The sequence below is a fragment of the Mustela nigripes genome, chromosome 15 (assembly GCF_022355385.1).
Source record: "Mustela nigripes isolate SB6536 chromosome 15, MUSNIG.SB6536, whole genome shotgun sequence".
NCBI classification, from domain to species: Eukaryota; Metazoa; Chordata; class Mammalia; order Carnivora; family Mustelidae; genus Mustela; species Mustela nigripes.
In genome coordinates this window covers 71,276,629-71,297,760 of record NC_081571.1, presented here as the reverse complement: position 1 = coordinate 71,297,760, position 21,132 = coordinate 71,276,629, and the positions used below count along the sequence as shown (strand labels likewise).

General features: G+C 37.3%; 1 protein-coding gene and 1 pseudogene across 1 annotated transcript in view; both read right to left on the bottom strand.

Moving 5' to 3' along the window:
- HS6ST3 (heparan sulfate 6-O-sulfotransferase 3) overlaps positions 1–21,132 on the bottom strand; it is a 640,734-nt gene that overhangs the window by 166,619 nt on the left and 452,983 nt on the right. The gene's annotated exons all lie outside the window — the stretch shown is intronic.
- LOC132002931 (ubiquitin-conjugating enzyme E2 variant 3-like) overlaps positions 6,056–21,132 on the bottom strand; it is a 60,503-nt pseudogene continuing 45,426 nt past the window's right edge.

Here is a 21,132-nt window from a genome sequence, read left to right as displayed (position 1 = left end):
AGCGGGTTAACCCACTGAGCCACCCAGGCGCCCCGTGGGAACGCATTCTGAGCATGCGCCTTAGTACCAGCTAGGCAGGCTTTGCCACTTAATTCATTAGCAGTGTACACTCAAGGACGTTGTCTAAACTTTTTAATCATCAGTTTTCCCACTCTGTGTGATTAAGGTTGTGTTTTTTTGTTTGTTTGGTTGTTGGCTTTTTTTTTTTTTTTTTGGATTAAGATAGTATGCTAAAAGGCAAACAAACATGAACACAACAGGTCATGGATAAGAGGGTAGGTTCCACCCGACCAACTGCCTGGGTTCAAATCCAGGTTTAACCTCTCACCAGCTATGCATGAGTGTGTGGGAGAGGCCTCTCTGTGCCTTGATTTTCTCATCTGCAAAATGGACATCATAATGGCATCTCTCTTAAAGCATTCTTGTAAGGATTAAAAGGGGTTAATAAGAGCCAATAGCTTAAAACAGAGCATGTCAAATAGGGTGAACATTAGGGAAAAAACCAAAAGCAGTTGGTATGTTGCAAATTACAGCCATTTTTATTAAAGGCATTTCCTTAGAGTCACAGTCCGTGGTGTTAAATTGTGGTTTTGGGACTTTGAAATAAGAATCCTGGCATAAGGGCATATGCAGGTGGCTGGTCTCCCTACCTCTCTCCCCCAAACTAGAGGAAGGCAGTAAGTAAGGAGGAAATAAATAATATGTTTACACCATTGTAACAGGAAAGCAAATTGGTTTGGAAGGGATTTTTTAAATAATGTTGCTGAACCACAATCAACTCATCTGATTTCTCTATTCTTTAAAAAAAAAAAGAAGAAGAAAGAAAAGTTAATAAATGTTTCCACACGTGTGATTTCAATGAAATTTACATTTACGAGTCATTATCATTTTGGTGGAAGGCAGAATGATATTCAGCTTGTCACTGGAGGGGCAGATGGAGATGGAGCTTAGGAAGTTGACACACTAGCTGACAGAAATGAGTAAAATTTACGTCCCAACCAACCTAATGGCAAGCAATTATCTCTGAACTAGGATAACAAATGTGCTTTTTATACTCAATAGATGACATGCATTTTAGAAGTTTCCAGAAGGCATATTTTCTGTAAAGAAGCAACTGCTTCTCTATTCAACATTTAGTACAAGAGTTTAATTGGATACTGACCCTTTCAGAAGATTTTGTTACAAGTTAAAGTTAGATATTAAGAGAATAGAAAAATCTACCTGAAGTGACTACTTTCTGTTATCTATTTCTGTGTTTAAATACGGCCTTACAAATGTACTTTTACTTCATATTCAATACCGTTTATAGACTTTGGCATTAGCAAAATATAAATTACTCTATGCACAATCCATAGCCTTACTATCTTGTGAGTATCCTAAATAAAACAAATACAAGTGGAAATGTGGTGTTTATCTTGGCTTAGAAGACCATCTATCTTAGCATGAGAAAGACATTTTTGATTCCATGATTAAATGACATCCTACATAACAAAAAATTGGCAAATGTACTGGTGTAATTCATCATTGATGACATTTTATAATTAAAATGTATTGATATAATCCTTTAAGACACTTTAAATGTCTTACAGTGTAAACTTGGAATGTTTTAGCTCGTAAATTTTTCTATATAAAAAGTCACCTAACTAGATGCACCATCCCATCTGCAAATTCTATATCTTGAAACAAGATGAAATAGTTATATGAATGACTTTCATCTACTTGTTCTTATGAAGGCATAAAATATAGCTACTATTTAAAATAAAGAAGTAAAATTTTGAAAGTTGAGTTACACGCAAATTCAGAAAGATACATTCACAGCCTATTCGAGATGGCAATGGCCATACTTACTCTCTAGATCAAACCCTTGTGTTATAGAAATAAGGAAGCTGAAGCTCAAAAATGTTGCTATGACCTTCTAACTGTGATATTAAATAGCAGTGATTGTGAAGAGAAAATGAAAACACCTTCAGCCACTTAAAAATTAACCATATTCCTGTTTAATAGTAGTGAAATCTTAATCTAACAAAAATGTTGTAGAGAAAAGATGTATTTCAGTGAATTCATGACGGTTCTATGATGGACAAAGGGCAAAAGAAAGAAATAGGTAAAAAGGAAATCATATCGAGGTCTTGCTGTATGCAAAATCACTGTAACATAACTTATTCCAAAAGACTTAGTAAAGCCTTTTTGAACACTTAACTAGTCAGTGTCCTTGAGCGAATCAAGTCCTGTGAATCTCTGACCCCACGTTTCAAAGTGGAGGTAATAACACCTAGAGTTACTGTGGGGACTAAGCGAGAGAATGTCTGGAAAGTACGAATTTATTTGTGCAGGATAGTAAGACTGTACTGTGTCGTTAGATCTTCAGATGGGCTCTGTCACACACTGCTTATGACCATATCATGACAAGAAGTCAGTGGCAGAGTTGGGACTCAAATGATGCCTGTCTAGTCCCAAACCTAAGCAATTCTCCTGTATTTGGCTTTAGGACACTTGTACCTGTTGGTCCCTCTGCTGGGAATTCCTTTCCCTATCTCCCTGTCCTACATCTCCAACTGCCTGTTAAATCCTACTCATACTTCACAATCCATTTTAAATATAACTCTCAGGGATCTATCCCTGGAGTTTCCCCTATATGTTCTCTTAGTATTCCCATATTTTTCCTTTGTTGTACTTATTAATAATTAAAGTTAGTTAATTAGTCTTCCAACTATTTTTACTTCATTTAAAGATGTTATTTATTTATTTGACAGAGACAGAGAGAGCACAAGAAGGGGGAGAAGCAAAGGGAGAGGGAGAAGAAGACTCCCCATGGAGCAGGGAGACTGACATAGGGCTCGATCCCAGGACCCTGGGATCATGATCTGAGCCAAAGGCAGACACTTAACTGACTGAGCCACCCAGGCGCCCCTCTTCTTACTACTTTTAACTACTGTTTCTCTACTAATCTGTATAAGCTCCCTGAGAGCAAGGGCCATTTCTCTCTTGCTAACCATCACGTCTCCTTGGGAAAGTATTTGGCACAATGTAGACATTCAGTAAAAATTTGTTGGATACATCAATGAATATTGTATTGTACTGGGTACATCAGTGAATGTATGAATGGTTTTTAAAAAAATGAAAAAGAGCTTTGGATTGGCAAATATATCTGATTTTGTTTATTAATGGGGGAATACTGATAAGGATTCTGAGGAAGTCAAAGGACTTCACCTGGCAGAAGAATTGCCCAAGAAAAAGAGGAGGGGCAATTTTGACACTAAGAGAAAGAACACAGAAAGATCATTGTAGACGCAGAAATAGTTTCAAAGGATCCCTTCATAGACATGCTATTCTCCATGAAGTAGGAAGTGGCATTCACGTGTACATGAGAGAAGGGAGATGGGGTTTTGAAGAGCTTTGTGAAAAGAACAGAAACTTCTGAGTGAGAGCCGTAGAACTACCATGAGGCATCAAAGCATTCAGCCAAAGTTAGAGACCATGAATTTTAAATGATACCAATCTCTACTGGCTTGGGTGGTATTTTCTGTTGCTATTTTCAGCAACTACAGTCTTGAAGACAGATGTTTAATTTCAGTATAAAGATGAGGAGGATGAGGAAGAGGAAGAGGAAGATGATGACAAACATGGACTCACTGTTACTCTGTCAAACACTTGTTTAAATTATTTCACTTCTTAAACACACCCAAACATAATGTTGTGTATATCCATTTCTTCTACGGATGAAAATACGGACTTTTTTATACCACCTTTTTAAAGGTGTAGTTCACATACCATAAAATCCACCCACTGCAGATGTAGAATTAAATGATTTTTATAAATTTCCAGAGTGGCAACCATCACAAGTCAGTTTTCAACTATTTCCAGCATTCCAAAAAATTCCCCTGAGTCTGTTTGCACTCAACCCTGCTTCAACCTCCAAACCGAGGCAACCACTGACTGCTCTCTGTCTCAGTAAATTTGCCTTTTCTGAACATCTCCTATAAATGGAATTGAATAACATAGAGATTTGTGTTTTTGTGTGTGGCTTTTTCTACTTAGGGTAATGTTTTTGTGGTTCATCCATGCTGTAGTATGTATCAGTGTTTTCTTCCCTTTTTTATTGCTGAATAGCATTTAATTGTACGGATAAACCACATTTTGAAATTCATCGACATTTGGATTGTTTCCAGTTGGGGACTATTATGAATGGTAGAGCTGTTTACATTCATATGCAATTCTTTGTGTGCACGTGCTTTTTCTCCTCTCTTGTGTAGATTCCTGGACATGGAACTTTGAACTACCAGACTGTGTGGTAAGGATATAGTCAACTTTTTAGGAAACTCTCAAAATGTTTTCCAAAGTAGAGGTACCGTTGTATATCTCTGGCCAGAAATATACGTAACAAATGTGTCTCCTGTGTCTACTGAGATGGCCATTGTGGTTTCTGTTCTTTATCTTTATCCCATTAATTAATGGGTTCTTTATCCCATTAATATAGTTATTCAGTTAGTTGGTTTTCAGCTGTAACACCAAGTTTGCCCTCCTAAAGCAAATCTCACATGCTCATGGCATAGCATCCTTTTGATATACCACTGAATTTGTTTTGCTAGTATTTTGTTAAGGAGTTTTGCATCTATATTTTTGAGGGATATCCATCTATAGTTTTCTTTTCTTGTGATATTTTTGTCTGACTTTGGTATCAGGGTAATTCTGGCCTGAAAAAAAAAATGAGATGAAAAATGTTTCTTTTCATTTATTTTATGAGTCTGTAAAAATTGTTTTCACTTTAGGCATTGATAGAATGCACTATTGAGGACAGGAGACGCAGGACTTTGTGGGAGGATTTTAAATTACTAATTAAATTTCTTTGCTTGTTCTCATCTTTTCCAACTTTCTATTTCTTCTTGAGTAAATTTTGGTAATTTATAAACATAATTTCCTAATTTACTCTTTATTATTTCCTTCCTTCTGCTTATTCTGCATTAGTTTACTTTTCTTTTTCTATTTTTTTTAAATTTTTTTAAGATGGAAGCTTAGATTGTTGGGATTGAAAACTTTGTTCTTTGGTGGTATAAGCATCTAGAATTATAAATTTCCTTCTAAGCATTGCCTTAGTTGCATTCCACAATTTCTACCTACTTTGTTTTGGTTTTCATTCAACTCAAAATAATTTTTTATTCCCCTTTTGGTTTCTTCTTTGACCCGTGGGTTATTCAGAAGTATATTAGTACCCAAATATTTGGCACACTTCTGTCATGGATATCGAATTTAATTTTGTTGTGGTCAGAAAATACGCTTTGCATGATTTCAATTTTTAAAAATCATACTGAGAATTACTGCACGGCCCAGCATATAGTCTATCCTATAGAATATTCCATTCCAAAAATGTGTGTTCTATAGTTCTTGAGTGAAATGTGCTACAGTATCAGTTAAGTAACATTGGTTGATAATGTCATTCAGTCTTTTATACCTTTGTTGATTTTCTGTTATGTTATATTGATTATTGAGTGGAGTACTGAAATCTCTAACAATTTTTTAATTGTGTATTTCTCCTCTCAAATCTGTTATTTTTTTTGCTTTAAGTATTGGAGGTCTCTGTTATTAGGTGTATACACATTTATAATGATTGTATATTTCTAATACACTGACCCTTTTAACATTATGAAATGTCTTCCTTTGTCTCTAATGATACTTATTATATTGAGGTTTACTTTGTTTGATATTAATATAACTACTCCAAATCCATTATGGTTACTTGTCTCATGGTATATCTTTTTCCAGCCCTTTTACTTTCAAGCTCTTTGTGTCTGCATCTAAGTTCTGTTTTTTCTAGACAGTACATAGTAACCACAAAACACCAAAGAAGCTGTGACTTTTTCCCTCCTTAATTAACACTCTAAGGATTTAAATTACAAAGCTAATGAAGACATCCTCCACCTTAACCAAACAGTTGTGAGAATAGGTAATGAGATAAAGAAGTTTTAACAACCTATTCTTTGGAAATTTTGGATAGCTTTTCTTTTAGGTTATCTCTGCAATTTGGAATTAAATGTTTAACTTCTCTGGGAGAACACAGTTAAATGATTTTTAGTTTCTCAGTCACTTTATCTTCTTTCACTGTGGTTTTAATGATTCCAGATACCCTATTAGTTCTAAGGATACAAGGAAAACTTAAAGTTTCACTATTCATATCATAATAGTCCTTCACTGAAACTAAAGGAGAATGCACTTTTTTCTTACTGTTCACAAAACTGTGAACCAGGTCAGTGACTGATATACCAACAAAGCAGGTATGTGACATTTTACCCTCAACAATTTCATGACTCTGTTGGACACTGCACCTATGAGTAATGACTCATTGCTTCTTTTCAGCAACTTCATGTGGTTATTTCATCTTCTCCTTGCTCACCAATAAAATGTACTCTTTTTCCAAAGTCTGTGTTTTCAAAACATTTGTAATGATAGATTGCATTCACTATGAATACAATTGCATCCAATTCCAGTCTTTTGATTTCAGGAAATGCACTGTTTCCATGTCATTTAGATTATTATTTCCACTGGCTAACATGCAACAAACAGGACACTATGTTGACTAAAATGTCACAGGACTGGGACTAGTGGCTCTGAATAAATCCATATTTCCCTGGAGCTTAGGAATGTAGGTCTGGGAACTATGCAAGGAGCTAAGTGTGAGCACCAACACCTTGGACTGAGCAAAGGCAGACACATCTTTGTTGCTGTCTACTTTGGGAAGGCTGAAGATGTCAAGGTCATCATGTCTCCTGCAGGCCATTCTAAAATGTCTAAGAGGACCATCCTTCTGCAATGTCATGGCTGAAATTGCTAGTGTCCAAGCAATGCATAATTATCTGACTCCAACCATAGTAAATTTATGGGCTGTTTTATTCTCATCATTTTCCCAGGTCTTTGAATTTATGCCTGAGACACCTTCATTGATTTTTGCAATCTAGGTGAGCAAGTCTGCCTGCCATGTCTCATCAGGTGATGACAAGGAACACAGAGGAAGTACTTCTTGAAATTTTGAAATCATTTGTTTGATTAACCCAACAGTTACTGATTTAGGATGGTGCCAATTTTGGAGATAAGACAGGTACTTAATGTTTAAAAGATTACTATAAAGTTACTAAAGATTGGAGGTCTCTTCTAAATTAGAATCTTGTCCCAGGTAAGGTCCATTTTCTCATGAACAAGCTCAAATGACTTTATGTTTGTCAAATAAGATAAAATGATATAATGCTTGTCAAGCTTTTATTATTTATCAATAACAAAAGATGTTTTTTATAATAATTTGTAATTTACAAAGCATTCCCATGTCCATTAATGTGCTATATTCTTGTTGTAATTCTGAAAAGTAGGTATTATTGTGCCAAAATTATAGCTGAGACTTAATAAAATGGCAGAATTTTCACTGGAATTCAGTTCTTTTGATGTGATGTTAACGCACTTCACAGTATATAATAGAGCTTGTTTTCATTAAAAATTTAATTGTCTTGATGTTCTTACAGCTTTTGTATGGAATAAAGATTCATAATAATTCTGTATATGTAAGAGAGAAAATAAATTTAATAAGTGAATTCATAAGCCATAGGGATTAAGTAAATTTTAGTGCATCTATAAATTAAATCCTGTCTATTCATTGAAAGGACATTATGTTGAATATTTATTATCATAAAAATATAACCATGATATACTAAGTAGAAAAGAAATTTGCAGAAGACTATGTGTCCAGAAATAGATGCACATACATACAGTCAATTGGTTTATGACAAAGATGCCACTAAAAATCAGTAGGAAAAAATTATTTTCATGAAGTGGCTTTAGAGAAATTGGGTATCTATATGAGGGAAAAAAACGACCCTTGCCTCATTATTTCACACCATATTCAAAAACTAACATGAAATAGCCCAAGAAACAAAATGTGAAAAAAAAAAATTTTTTTCCTAAAGAAAACAGAGTATCTTCACACCTTAGGGTAGAAAATAATTCCTTAATTAGTACACAAAAGCAATATACATCAAATTTAAGAACTAATTTATCAAAATATACCAGGAAGAGAATGAAAAATCCAAGAGGAAGAGAAGATATTTCTAATACAAATATCCAATAAAAAAGCTTAGATTAGTATATCTCAGAAACTCCTACAAACTAGTAAAAGAAAGATAATTCTACATTTTTTTCAGAAGGGAGAGGGGTACAGAGAGAGAATTCTTTTTTTTAAAAAAATACTTTATATAGTTATTTGACAGACAAAGATCACAAGTAGGCAGAGAGGCAGGCAGAGAGAGAGGAAGGGAAGCAGGCTCCCTACTGAGTAGAGACCCTGATGTGGGACTCGATCCCAGGACCCTGGGATCGTGACCTGAGCCGAAGGCAGAGGCTTTAACCCACTGAGCCACCCAGGCACCCCAGAGAGAGAATTCTGAGGAGGTTCCACACCCAGAATGGAGCCCAATGAGGGCTCGATCTCACGACCCTGAGATTATGACCTGATCCTAAATCAAAAGTTGGATGCTCAACCGACTGAGTCACCCAGATGCCCTGTAAACTTACTTTTTAAATTGGACAAATATACAACATTCAGGCACTATACAAAAGAGAATATTCACATAACAAATTAGCAAAAACCAATATAATTAATCATTAGTGAAATGAAAATTAAACATTCCTTTTAGCATAGCTAAATCCAGAAGACTGATAATATCACTTATTGGGAAGAATGTGGAGAAACTGGAACATTCATATCTTCCTTGAGGAAGCCAAACTGGTGGCAAACAAATTTGAAAAACTGTTTGCTATTATTATTGTATGACCCAGCAGTCACACTCTTAGGCATAGTCCTAAGAGAAACAAATGCATACATCCATCAAAAGATATGTGCAGGAATATTCAGAAAATTCTTGTTCATAATAGCCAGAAACTGGAAACAACCCAAATGTTTATCAGCAGTAGAACACATAAAGAAATTGTGACATAAAATAGAATAGTAGACAGAATTAAAAATTAAACAAGTTAACAATACATAAAATAATGTGAATAAATCTCATAAGACATCATGTTGAGGAGCCAGAGACACACAAAAAGTTCACACAGTGTTATTTCATTTTTATAAACATCAGTAATAAGGCATGATTCATCAATGGTGACAGAAGTAAAAAATCATTGCTACCTCTAGGGGGAAGTGTATAACTGAACATTCTAGAATGCCAGGAATGTTCTTAATCTTGTTGTGGGTGACAGTTACATGCAACTGCAAATTCAGATGTTGCTTCAGTTTGGATGTGTTTCTTTATGGCCACTCTCTTAATTGTTTTATTAAAGCCTGAGTTCAAATACTGGTCATGGTGCGTTCCTCCTTCACAATTGTCTGGATGGTAACTTTGAATACTGAATTCACCCTTGTTAAAACAGAATTCTGGAAAAGACACACCTCCTTCCTTCTCTCTCCACTTCTTCCACGTCTACTGCCATGTACGATTCTGAGAGACTCTACTGAACACTTCTGGTGACAGCATGACCACAGCCAGGCAGCTTCTTCTCAAAAGTTCCTTCTGCAAAAGTTGCCAATAGCATCTCTAAACCACCAGCACTCACACCAGAGCACTTTTCAGACTCACCCAAAAATTTCTTTTGGAACAATGATGACAAGATATACTTTTGCATTCTTGTCCTAGTACCCTTCTGTTCCATCTTAAAAGTGAATGAGTTCTAGATGTCTTTCTCTTTTTAAAATTATCCTTGTTATACTTATAGTTTTGCTTTGCAATAGATAAAAATAAGAAAAGAATAGCTCTTTTTGCTTATACTGAATCAATATGAGAGCTGGCCGAATTTTACCTTTCTTCTTTTCTTGCTTTGCTATGTGAAGCATGTCCCAGAAAAACAAATAAACAAAATAAAGCAAAACCAAAAAAAGGGCCATAGAGACACAGGCATTCTCTCTCTTTTACACACACACAGAGAGATACACACACACACCATTAAAGTCAGAGTAATCCACTTAACTCTAACACATCTAGGTTTTGTCAACTAGCATCCAGTGGAGAGGCATCCCAAAAATGGCTTTAGAGCAACAGTGACACTGTTTTAGATATAATCTATATAAATCCAGTCATTTGACTATGAGATTTAAGATTTAAAATCCACCTAAATCTTGAACTCAAGCACATCAACCCTAGTTTAACAGTATAGCCTGTTTGTTGAAGGACCCAACCAGCACCCCTCTTATGCCCCTCTTTCTCCTGTTCTGTGGAATGGCTCAGAGTGGAGCACTGATCAAAAGAAGAAACATTTATGGTAGCCCTTATTTTAAGCCCAGAGGCTTGGCCCCAAACACACCTCTTTCATACCATCATATTTCAGTTTCATCTAGGTTCCTGACCCTTATTCTAGTCCCAAAGTGAGTAGAAGTTTGAAATAGGATTGAGGATGAGTTCCAACAATGTATTTTTGGTCTATCTTTTGAAGATCAGTTCACTATCTAATAACTTACAGATCTGAACTTTTGATCTGTGATAGGAATAAAATGAGGTTTCCCTTAATAAATGAAAGGGCATGTGATATAATTGGGATATTGGAAAGTATCCTGAGAAATCATGGATGGAAAACATGAATGGAGAATAAATTACTAATTGCATTAGTGGTCTGCTCTGCTCAGCTCAGTGTATAACTTTTAACTATACCTGGTATCTCTAATTTATTTTTCCTGCTTTTTAAAAAATCACATGGATTATTTTTAATAATGCTTTTTCAAAGGTAGACCAAAGATGATCTTCATAATTCTCTCAGGTTATGAACAAAGGCACAGAAATAGGAGTCTAAATTGGAAGTTCTGGAGAGGATTCTATCTATTGCTATGTTTTATATATTATCTAATTTCCTCTTGGCAACCACAGATTCTGAATTGTAATTGTGGTAATCATAATAACAATGAAACTGAATGACATCTTTTACTAGCATGAACTATGCTCAGCCCACTCCTTTGTTCCTGAGATGTGGTATCTCCTTCCAGAAATCTGTAGAAAGCCCTGACAAGTAAACAAGTGTTAGAAGACACATCTTTATTTTCTATCATCATATTGCTTCTCTCTCCTTTCCCAGCCATCCTCACCCAATTCCCAGGACCAAGATGTGCATGTGGCATGTATGGAAGGGACAAGATCTGTGTGTGCTTGGTAGAGTTTCATTTTACTCTGTATCCATAATGCCTGGTTTTTCTCGGCACCAGCAATGATACTCTTCAGTGCATACAATCAGTATTTTCTTCCTGGAGACATCTCATTACTGACATAACAGACAGTCTTCCAACAATCTTGTAAATGAAAGGACTAGGTTGGTTTTTGTTGTTGTTGTTGTTGTTGTTTTTTAATAGACTTCCAAGAAGACTAACAATTTTGCAATAGATGTGAATGACGAAAACCTAAACAAAAAATCAGCAAGCCTCTCTTTGGCAGCCCATTTAGAAGTTTCAAGTAAGAACTCCATGATGTTTTGAACATCAATAATGATGTTTTCTAATACATTCACCCCCCTGGAGATAAGCAGTCATCTCGTGTGTTCTAAAGACTTTGGTATTCCCTATTGAACTAGACTTTGAAGTGCATTTTCTAACACATCCTCAATGTCCCCTGATTTAGCCCCCTCAAGGAAGGTGGATGACCCAACCACTCTCAAAGTTTCAGTTTCTCCAGACCCTGTCATCGTAAGTGTGTTAGATTAAGGAATTTAGTTGCATTGAAAAGCATAAAGTAAGGAACTAAGATGCTCATTTTACTCTTCCCTTACAGATACTGGCAGAGAGAAAATATAAATTTAACAGTGTCCTAAGGGCTCAGGTGAGCTTTTACCTCACTTATAAACACCCTAAAAATAACAAAAATTACTGGTAAGCCAGACAACTCGGCCAAGAAGTTCCTTCTTCAACATTTTGTAATGTAAATTCTCTAAGGGAAAGATTGGCACTGCCCTTGTCAAATTAAATAATCGCTTCAGACACGTTAACTCCAGGCTGTTTGCTAATAACGATGGGTTGAGGAACAGGCACATCTAGTATGTGTAAAAGAGATAAAGCGGGAATGTGTTCTTACACTCATAATTAAAAAATGGACCATAGAGAGTATCATTGATTATAGATTTCCTTTGTTTCAATCAGAATATTTATTTTTTGCAAGTGGTGATTTTAAATGCAAAAATTTCAAAGGATTTTATGCATTGCCTAAATTCAGCCTCAGTTTCTTTGGGAAAGGTTGAAGGTAACAAGCGGACACATGCCACGCATAGACAATTGGGTTCTTCCAACCTTCTTGGTTCAAGACCAGGATGAGTAATGAAGTGAAGATCTCCTGCCTTAACATTTACCTCAGAAAAGATTTTAAGAAACACTAGACCCCAAATAGTATTGACATTTTTTAAAAATATGTTTTTTAAAAAGCATTTCTATTTTCTTGCACAGCAGTCAACCATGAGAATCTGATTGTCAAACCATTGGTGATTATCATGATGTGATTTGAACTTTGTGATCCCATAAGAAAATCCTCCCTACTTCCTCTAGCAGTGCTGCTTGTTTTTATGGCATTTCTAAAGAGCTACCAAATACGAGATCAAACATGGCCAGCAAGGCCTCCTGAAATTCAGTTTTAGAGTAATCAAGAGTCCTAGTGCTTGCTGACTGCAGCAGTATTTTCAGAACCCATAGCCCACAAAGGTCTTCAAAGACTAGAGGCATAATTCACAGGTTGCTAATTATGTGTTTGAATTCCATCTTCCTTCCAAAGAAGCAAACAAAAAAATATTTCTAACGCAGTGTACAATAAGAACAAATGGTGAGACGCTTTCAATCCATAAGCCTACATATCAACAATTCCATAGAAGGTGACAACGGTTACTTTAACCATCAGAATGTTTTCTTGTGTGTACCGAGTACATCAAAGCAGAGCCACATCTTCAGGAACCAGAAGGCAAGAGGTAGGCGGGCAGACAGAAAGGGAAGGAAAGGAGAGGAGGAGAGGAGGGAAGGAAGAGAAAGGGATGCTGAAAAGCAAAGACAATATGTGTTTGTGCATCTCTTCCTGGACCTCAGACTACAGATGGGGATTCACTGATGTGACTGGCAGGGAGTGAATTATCTATATTTGAATGGGGGGGGGTCAGGTGGAGGGATGGATTTACACTCCGGGAAATCCATTTTTCATACAGAAGAGTCATCTAGCATGCCCTGTTACTACATTTGCCAGTGTTCCAAAAGGCGTAAACTCTTCTTGGAGGGATGATGGCTCCCTGAGATGAACAGAGAGTCAGGAATTAATAAGAGGGTTGGCCCGACAGACACAGTGTCAGAACATGAGGGACAAAGGGACAAGGTCAGGAACTGGAAAAGCACCATTATTTCTGGCTCCCATCGGGAAACTTATGAGATACTCTCACAGCTCATAGCATGTTCCTGGGTCAAGAGGTATCCAGGTGGCTTGTGCCAACACCACCCAGGTGTCACCACTTTCACTCATGTGACCCATGTTCTGCACTAGATAGCCGTGAGACCATGATATTCTGACCTGTACTTCCTGTTAGAGAACTTTTGAGTTTCTTGATACATTTAGCCCAAGGGAAGGCAATGGCCTTGAATTTCCATTATGTACTAGGCACTGCATACCGAATTTTATATATATACATACATGCTTATGTGTGCATATACATAGAGATGGGTTTCTATATGTATCTATGCAGAAAGACTGTACTATGTGTATTACATAAAATAGTAGAGATTTAATACAGTTTAATATATACACATACACATGTATACACACACACACACACACACACACACACATATATATCTACTATAGAGCACACATACACCAGATATATAGTAGAAACTTAATATGGTATTTTTATACATATACAGATGTATGCATATATATATATATATATATGTTTATTTATAGAATTATTTTGTGACTGCATTATATATGATAGAATTTAATGTAGTTTATATGTCTGAGACAATATACCTGAGACTATATACCAGGTATTAAACTTTCACAGATCTGATATTTGTCATGACAATTAACATACAAGTTCAAATTACCTGTTCCACATTCTGCATTCATTCATTCCACACTTACTGAAGGCTTTCCTATGAGCAGAGAACTGGGCCAAATACTGTGGGGGTAGAGCACCAAAGAGAATGTGGTTCCTGTGGTCCAAATGAGCTTCAAGCCACATGAGGGAAAAGGCATGTCAGTAACTCATTGAATACAGAACAGTATGAAACAGGTACCTCAATGCACACAAAGCCAGATGCTGAGAATGTCCAAAGGGAGAAGAGGTTGTTAGAATTTGGTCAGAGGGTGGGAACGAGACAGGGAAATGTTTCTTGAAGTAGACACTTTTGAACTCATTTGAGTGGCCAAAGAAGGAATAAGAGTTCTACAAGCCCATAGAGGAATGTGAGCCCGAGGTAAGGAGGGAATGGCATGCTCAGGGATAACAAGTAGATTCACTTTCCAGAGAGGAGAGTGCCACAAGGGAGCAAAAGCAACGGTAACAGGAGGGACAAAATTATACACTGGTGTGGATGCCATGGTAAGTCTATAGCAGAAGATGGGGTCGTCATGGATATGGTTAGGACTGATAATGTGGACGGTGAGGCATTTCAACTATGTATTAAAAGATAAATATGATTTCTATAGTCAGAGGTGTGATGAAAAAGAACACCCCAGAAAGAGAGGATTGCTTTAGGAAGGGGGCAGAGATAAGAACATAAAATGTAGACTTAAGGAATGGTACATGTATGATAAACCTTTGCTCATTCCTGGCACATACTTCAGGTCAATAAAAATTTGTTAAATGAGTGAATAAATGATTGATTATAGGAAAGTAAGGCAAAAAGAAATTTCAAAATCTAGGTTGGAGCCAAACCTTGAATTCTAAACTAACAAGTCAGGCCCTTATCCAGTAGCAATTGAGGAGACACTAAAGAATTTTAAAAGGAAAGAGGGACAGAATTGACACCCTGATCTGGAAGATCCATCTGGTATTGAGGTAGAGGTTGGGTTGGAGAGCAGTGCTCATGAAGAACAGGCTATTCCTGTATCACCAAATCACATTTGCAGGGATTTAGGTAGTAGTAGGAAAGAAAAGGACAGAATGAATGGAAGAAACATCAGAAAGACAGAACCATCTACCTCTATTCCGTAGCTCGATCAGACGACCCACCCACCCGTAGCAGGGTTTGCAGGCCCGTAGAAATACGCCCAGAGGCCTACTTGTAACTGTTGTGGTCTTCACACCTTGCTTCCCCTACTGCATCATCATCGAATTCCACCTTCTGACCCTTTAGATCTGTTATCTGTTTCCAGGGAAGTTCCACATGCCTCTTGGACTTAAAGTAAGTTCTAATTTCCGATTTGATATTCAGCACTCATTCTTGTACTCTTTCTGTACCTGATTATTTCAGATAAACATAGCCCTCAGGCCAGCCTCAAGTTTCTGGACCAAAACCCTACAGGTGGCCCACTCCTTTAGAACCCATCCTATTCTTTGAGCCCTCACCTTTGAGTCCTCACCAAGGAAGGACTTCTAAAAGGATGGATTTCAGTATATATTGAAGTGGGAAGGAAATAAAGGTCAAAGATGAACTGTCTTTCAAAGCAGATCATTCATTCATAGATATTAATACAGTTCCCATGGCATGCCAACCATAGCTCTTCATGCTTCACGCAAATCAGGGAAGCAAATGGACAAACTCCTACTCTCATGTAGCTTGACCTCTAGGTGGGGGAGATAAACAATGAACAATCAGTATCATAAAAATAGAAATGATGTACCATGTTTGAAGATGTTAAAGTAGAGCACGAGATGGGGAGACCAGCACTGAGGGAAGAGGTGGGACAGGACACTATATTGAATAAGGTTGTCAAGGTTGACCTCATTGAAGAGGGGTGAGATGAACAAAGCCACGAAAGAGACGGAAGAATTTAGAGACGGAAGAATTTAGCCACGCTTTTACCTGGGGGAAAAACATTCCAGGCAGGAGGAATAACGGAAACATATGTAGCAAGCTCAATGACAATAAGAATGTCGGTGTACCTAACTTCAGAGTAAGCAGGAGGGGGTAGAGTAGGAAATGAAATCACAGTAAATCTGGGGTAAATCTTAAATGGCTTTTACAGGCCATCATAAGAACTTTGGCTTTCCCTCTGAATAAACTCGGAGCCACTGGAGCATTAGAGTCAAAGAATAACAAGATCTGGCTTACATTTTTAAGCCCTTGGTGTGCCCCGGGGAAAATTATAAAGGTGCAAGGATAGACTAGGGAAGATCCTTGAGGAGGGCACGACAGGAATCCAAATGAGACACAACAATGTTCACACCTGGATACAGAAAAGGAGGTGGTCAGAAGTGAGCAGGATAGATTTTCATGGTGGAACCAATGGGATTTCCTCCTGACAAATTAAATAGGGAGTGTGAAAGAAAGAGAAGAGTCAGGGTTTTTGTTGTTGTTGTTCGTTTTGGGTTTTTTTGCTTTGTTTTGTTTTTTTGGCCTTGACAACTAGAAGGATGGAGTTGCCATAAACCAAGATAGAGAGGACTGAGGTTGAAGAGATGTGTACGTGCAGTTCAGTGCATATGAAGCTCAAAATGTCTATCAGCTATCCAAGCGGCCATGTTCAATGGGCAATGGTATGTAGGGGTCTGCAGAGAGGTGTGAGATGGAGACATAACTGGGGATGTTCTCAACATATAATCTGCATAAAGCCATGAGACAGGATGAAATTAGCAAAGGAGCAAGTACAGACGAGGCAGAGAAAAGAAGAGGACCAAGGACCAAGGCAATCAACATTAAGAAATGAGGCGGAATAACGGTGCTGTCCCCAAGGCAACAAGAGATAATCTGAGTATGGCAAGACAGCTAGCTTGATAAATGAATTCTACTTTCTACATGTTGTGTTTGAAGTGAAATTATGAAAGTCAGGTGACAGCTAATGGTACTCTAGTAAATATTTTAAAAATGGACTTCAGGGGAAGGGAATGGAATTTGTAGACTTTGCCAGTTTCTCTGGTTTATAAGCTCCCATCACTGCCAAGTTCGGACTACCAACTTGAAGCCACTGCATTTTAGTGCTGGTGGAAATATATGACTAAGACCCAAAACAAAAGTTTGGCAAGTTTTTGATTTGAGAAATCATCTCGAAGGAGGGAACAATTAAAGTCACAGGAAAGGATGAATTCTTCAGAGGACAAATTGTGATAAACAGGAGAAAACTAAAGGCAAAATGTGGGTAAATATCCATATTAAAAGGACATGAGAGATTTCCAAGTGAAGAAAGAACAAAAAGCTAAATTCCAGAATGGTTTTATAAACTGGGATCATTTTGCTACTGTTTTATTTTTTCTTTCCTTTTTTTCCCTTAGTAGCTGAAAGTATATCAGACTCAGTAAGAATTTTTTTCTTTTAGCTCCTGAGAGAATGGGCAAAACAAATTATTTTCCAAATCTATACAAGAATTTTAGTATAAACTTGTTTACAAATAATTGTTAACCACTTTCAGCTCCCCTTAAAATATAATGTCATCAGGAGACCTGCATACTCCAACACATACACCATTTAGAATTTCTAAATAGTTGATGTGGTTTTTCAGACATGGTCAAGAAAAATTTTTTTTAAGCCAACTGACATTTGATACAAGGTATTGCACTTAACAGCCAAGAGCCTGGCTACACTGACTAATACTAAGAAAAGCCATTAGGAAACAGAGGTGTCTAGACAGCTTGCTTTTTTTGTGTGCAACCTAGCTTCACTGATGGAGAAGAGAATAAAAAGAGTATAGTTAATTCATAGTCATTTAGATACAAGTCATGCTATGGATCCATAGCATGACTTGTATCTAAATGACTAGACACGTTATGACAATCAGATACACGATACAACTTTTTAAAAGCTCTATGTACCTTTGAAGTAAAGTTCATATGTGTGCTGATAACATTTCAAGAATTTTTGGAGACAATCTCATTGTTCTCAGAAATATATTTATAATTGTCAAATCATGTATTCTAATTTTTTCATTTGAAAAACATGAACACGGTTAGCAGATTTGCTTTGGGCTAAATTAAATTTAGATGCCACCCCCAGTATCTGCTGGATGGTAGAGAGAAGCCTACTAAATCTAAAGATTCCTTGTGGGAAATGCACTAAAAGCCTAACCCACATGCTCATTGGGTCTGCACTCTCAGGAAAGCTTAGCCAGCCCCGGCTTGCTATCATATTACAAGTTTTCCCAAATTGCAGGTGAATGTTCGTCCTAGTTCTTAGGAGCTACTCTGAATCAAAAGAGCTCTATGTTCTGAGGACATTGAAATTATGACTTGAAAAGAAAAGAAAAAAAAAAAGCCAAGTATTGCATTTTTCCTGGATTGAAAATCACACTGAAGACAGTGAACCTCTTCCAAAAGGCAAAGTTCTGCCTCACCGTTTGGGGTCCTTGTGCAATCTCCCTCAGGACCCATACACAAAATGAGGACAATACGGAGACCTGCCTGTTCACATAATTGATCCACTTTCATCCATCCGCATAAAGGGATGAGAAAGTCTCAAATTATTAACAGTCCAGTGCTTTTACAGCTCCCACCTACCATGCACTTACCGCTTTCGGATTTCTCCTAATTGAATTACTCGGAGCAGACCAAATGACCTTAGTTGTCCAAGCACTATTTATCACATTGTATTGTAAATGAATTACATTATTGAAAGAAAATATTCTCTTGATCCATCTCCTATCTTATAGTAATTATTTCCCTGGTGTCCTAATTTTTCCATGACTTTTCTTTCAAGAAACAACTATTAACTTTCAACACAGTCAGTGACCTTGTTTGGATGACTCTGTCCCCTCAGGTGACCTTGAAGCAAAAATTATAGAAGCATCAATTGGCGAGTTCGCCAGCATTCAGCAAAGTATGAAAAGGGTAAGAGCTCTTCATTTCCCAGCACTGGCATTCATCATGGAAAGATACATAAAAGAAAGGGCAAATTCCAATGACATGCATCCAATAAATTGGAGACTCTTGTCACAGCAAACGCCAACTCAGCAGTTTATAATCACAATGCATAATATGGCTATATTACTTATTTTTTAACCCTCTAAACAGCAGCTTTTAATACTGGTCCTTCTGTGTCTTCCTCTTTATCATTGAAAATCCCAAGTACTGTCAACTATGAGGTCATCTTTCTGAGTCTGTTGAATTTCATTTTGACTAGTAGAAACAGATCTCTTTTTTGTGATGGCATCCAATCAAGCACCATAGATTTTGAAGAAATCTGAAAGGTCACTTAGTTTCAAGCAGACCGTGAGCAAACTGAGCTAGAGGGGGGAAAAAACCCACCAAATTGTTAATAAACTATTTGCAGGTTCAGCAGACCCAGAACTTCTCTTAGCAATTTGCATGGCATTTGGTTTCCTTTAATCTGGTAAGCTGGACTCAAATTCTTTTGCCTGAATTGGAGTTAATTCCAACAAATCAACAATCAAAACTAAAAGAGTATTTGTTCAATGTAGATTGCATTGGTGTTGACAGAGGGTCCACGCTAAGTGATGTTCTCTATTATATGCACTTAATTTTTTTTTTTTTTTCAGGTAGTATGAATCCTATAACCACAGTACAAGTAATAAGGTCAAGCACACTTTTGGAGATTCCTATGCACGTTCAAGCTCTCTCACCTCTATGTGATATTTCACTCAAATTGGATTATGTAAAGTAGAATAGGAACATGGAACAAGCACTGGCTAGAAGGGATCACAGGTATGAGGTTAAGTCCAACTCTCCGACTCTTCTGAATTCTATTAGTCCCTCAAACCTCCTGGGCCTCACCTTCCTCATTCATAAAACTATTTCTTTAATCATATGATCCCACAGGTCTCTCTTGCTACAAGTAAACACCAGATTCACAGCTGGGTTTTGCTCCCTCTTCTCCCAAACCAAAACAAAGCAAAGCAAAATCAATCAATCAATCAATCAATCAATCAGACAGAAAATGTGGCAAAGATACAGCTGGCTCTAGTTTGTGTCTGAGATAGTGCTGAATTTCCCAGTTTTGCAGACCTGCTTCCCAAGCACTGTGAGAATATTTGCTAGCAGTGAGAAGAACCACTGGGGTAACCCTCACTCAGATGCTCAGATAATGCCCTGGACCCTAATAAACAATACATATCTTAAAAAAAAATGTATCTCAAGTCTTAGATATCTGGATCTTTACACAGCACACATACTGGAATTTGAATAGTTAGTATTTCTGGTACAGGACTGGTTCAGGTTCAAGTTATGAGGTAGAATATTTCCTCCACCTCAAATAGAGTCTTCTTTGAGATCCTCCTTCAAATAATTACTATTTATGGAAGAACATCATTTCTGTAGCTAGATCCATTGAGCAAAATCATTTCCGGAGATTTGTTTTTCTGAAACATTGTCTATTTGCTATACCAACAAGAGGACAAGGGGGTTTGACAACTTTGGTTTTCTGAGTAAGATACATTCTGATCCTAAGGTACAGCCATGGGTTTCTGCTATTGATTTTCACATCCAATTTTGAGTTTGCCGGCTGCATGTTATGAAGCCAGTCCTTACTACATCCCCCACGCCCCAAGAATGTCAATCGCTTTTCCAGGCTGTTTCTACTCCCTGTGCTCCACACCCCTGAAGCAGTGCCCTAATCATCTCACAGGAGCCCTGGCTGATCTCCATGCCCACGGGTAGAGTCAGACTCCAAACTAGACCCATTAACAAGACTAAGGTCTCCTGCCCATAAGATGCTATTTCAGGCATCTCAAGGGCTTCCCTGCCTTAAAAACAAAATTCCACTTTTCTACCTGATGCTTCAAATTTCTTTAAGAGAATATAGACATGCTTTGACTCAGTACACAGTTTCCTGGGAGAGGAACCATATGATCTGAAATCTAGATGATTGATTATTCTAACAAAATTGATTAATATCAACCCCCTTCCCAAGGATGCCACTGTAATGGGGGAGCCACACTGGCTGATGAAATGGGAAAAGTAAAGCAAAAGGAGGTGGAAGACACCAAATATTTTGCTTCCTTTTTGCTTCAGTATGATTTCTAATATGAGAATAATGTTCACCTCATG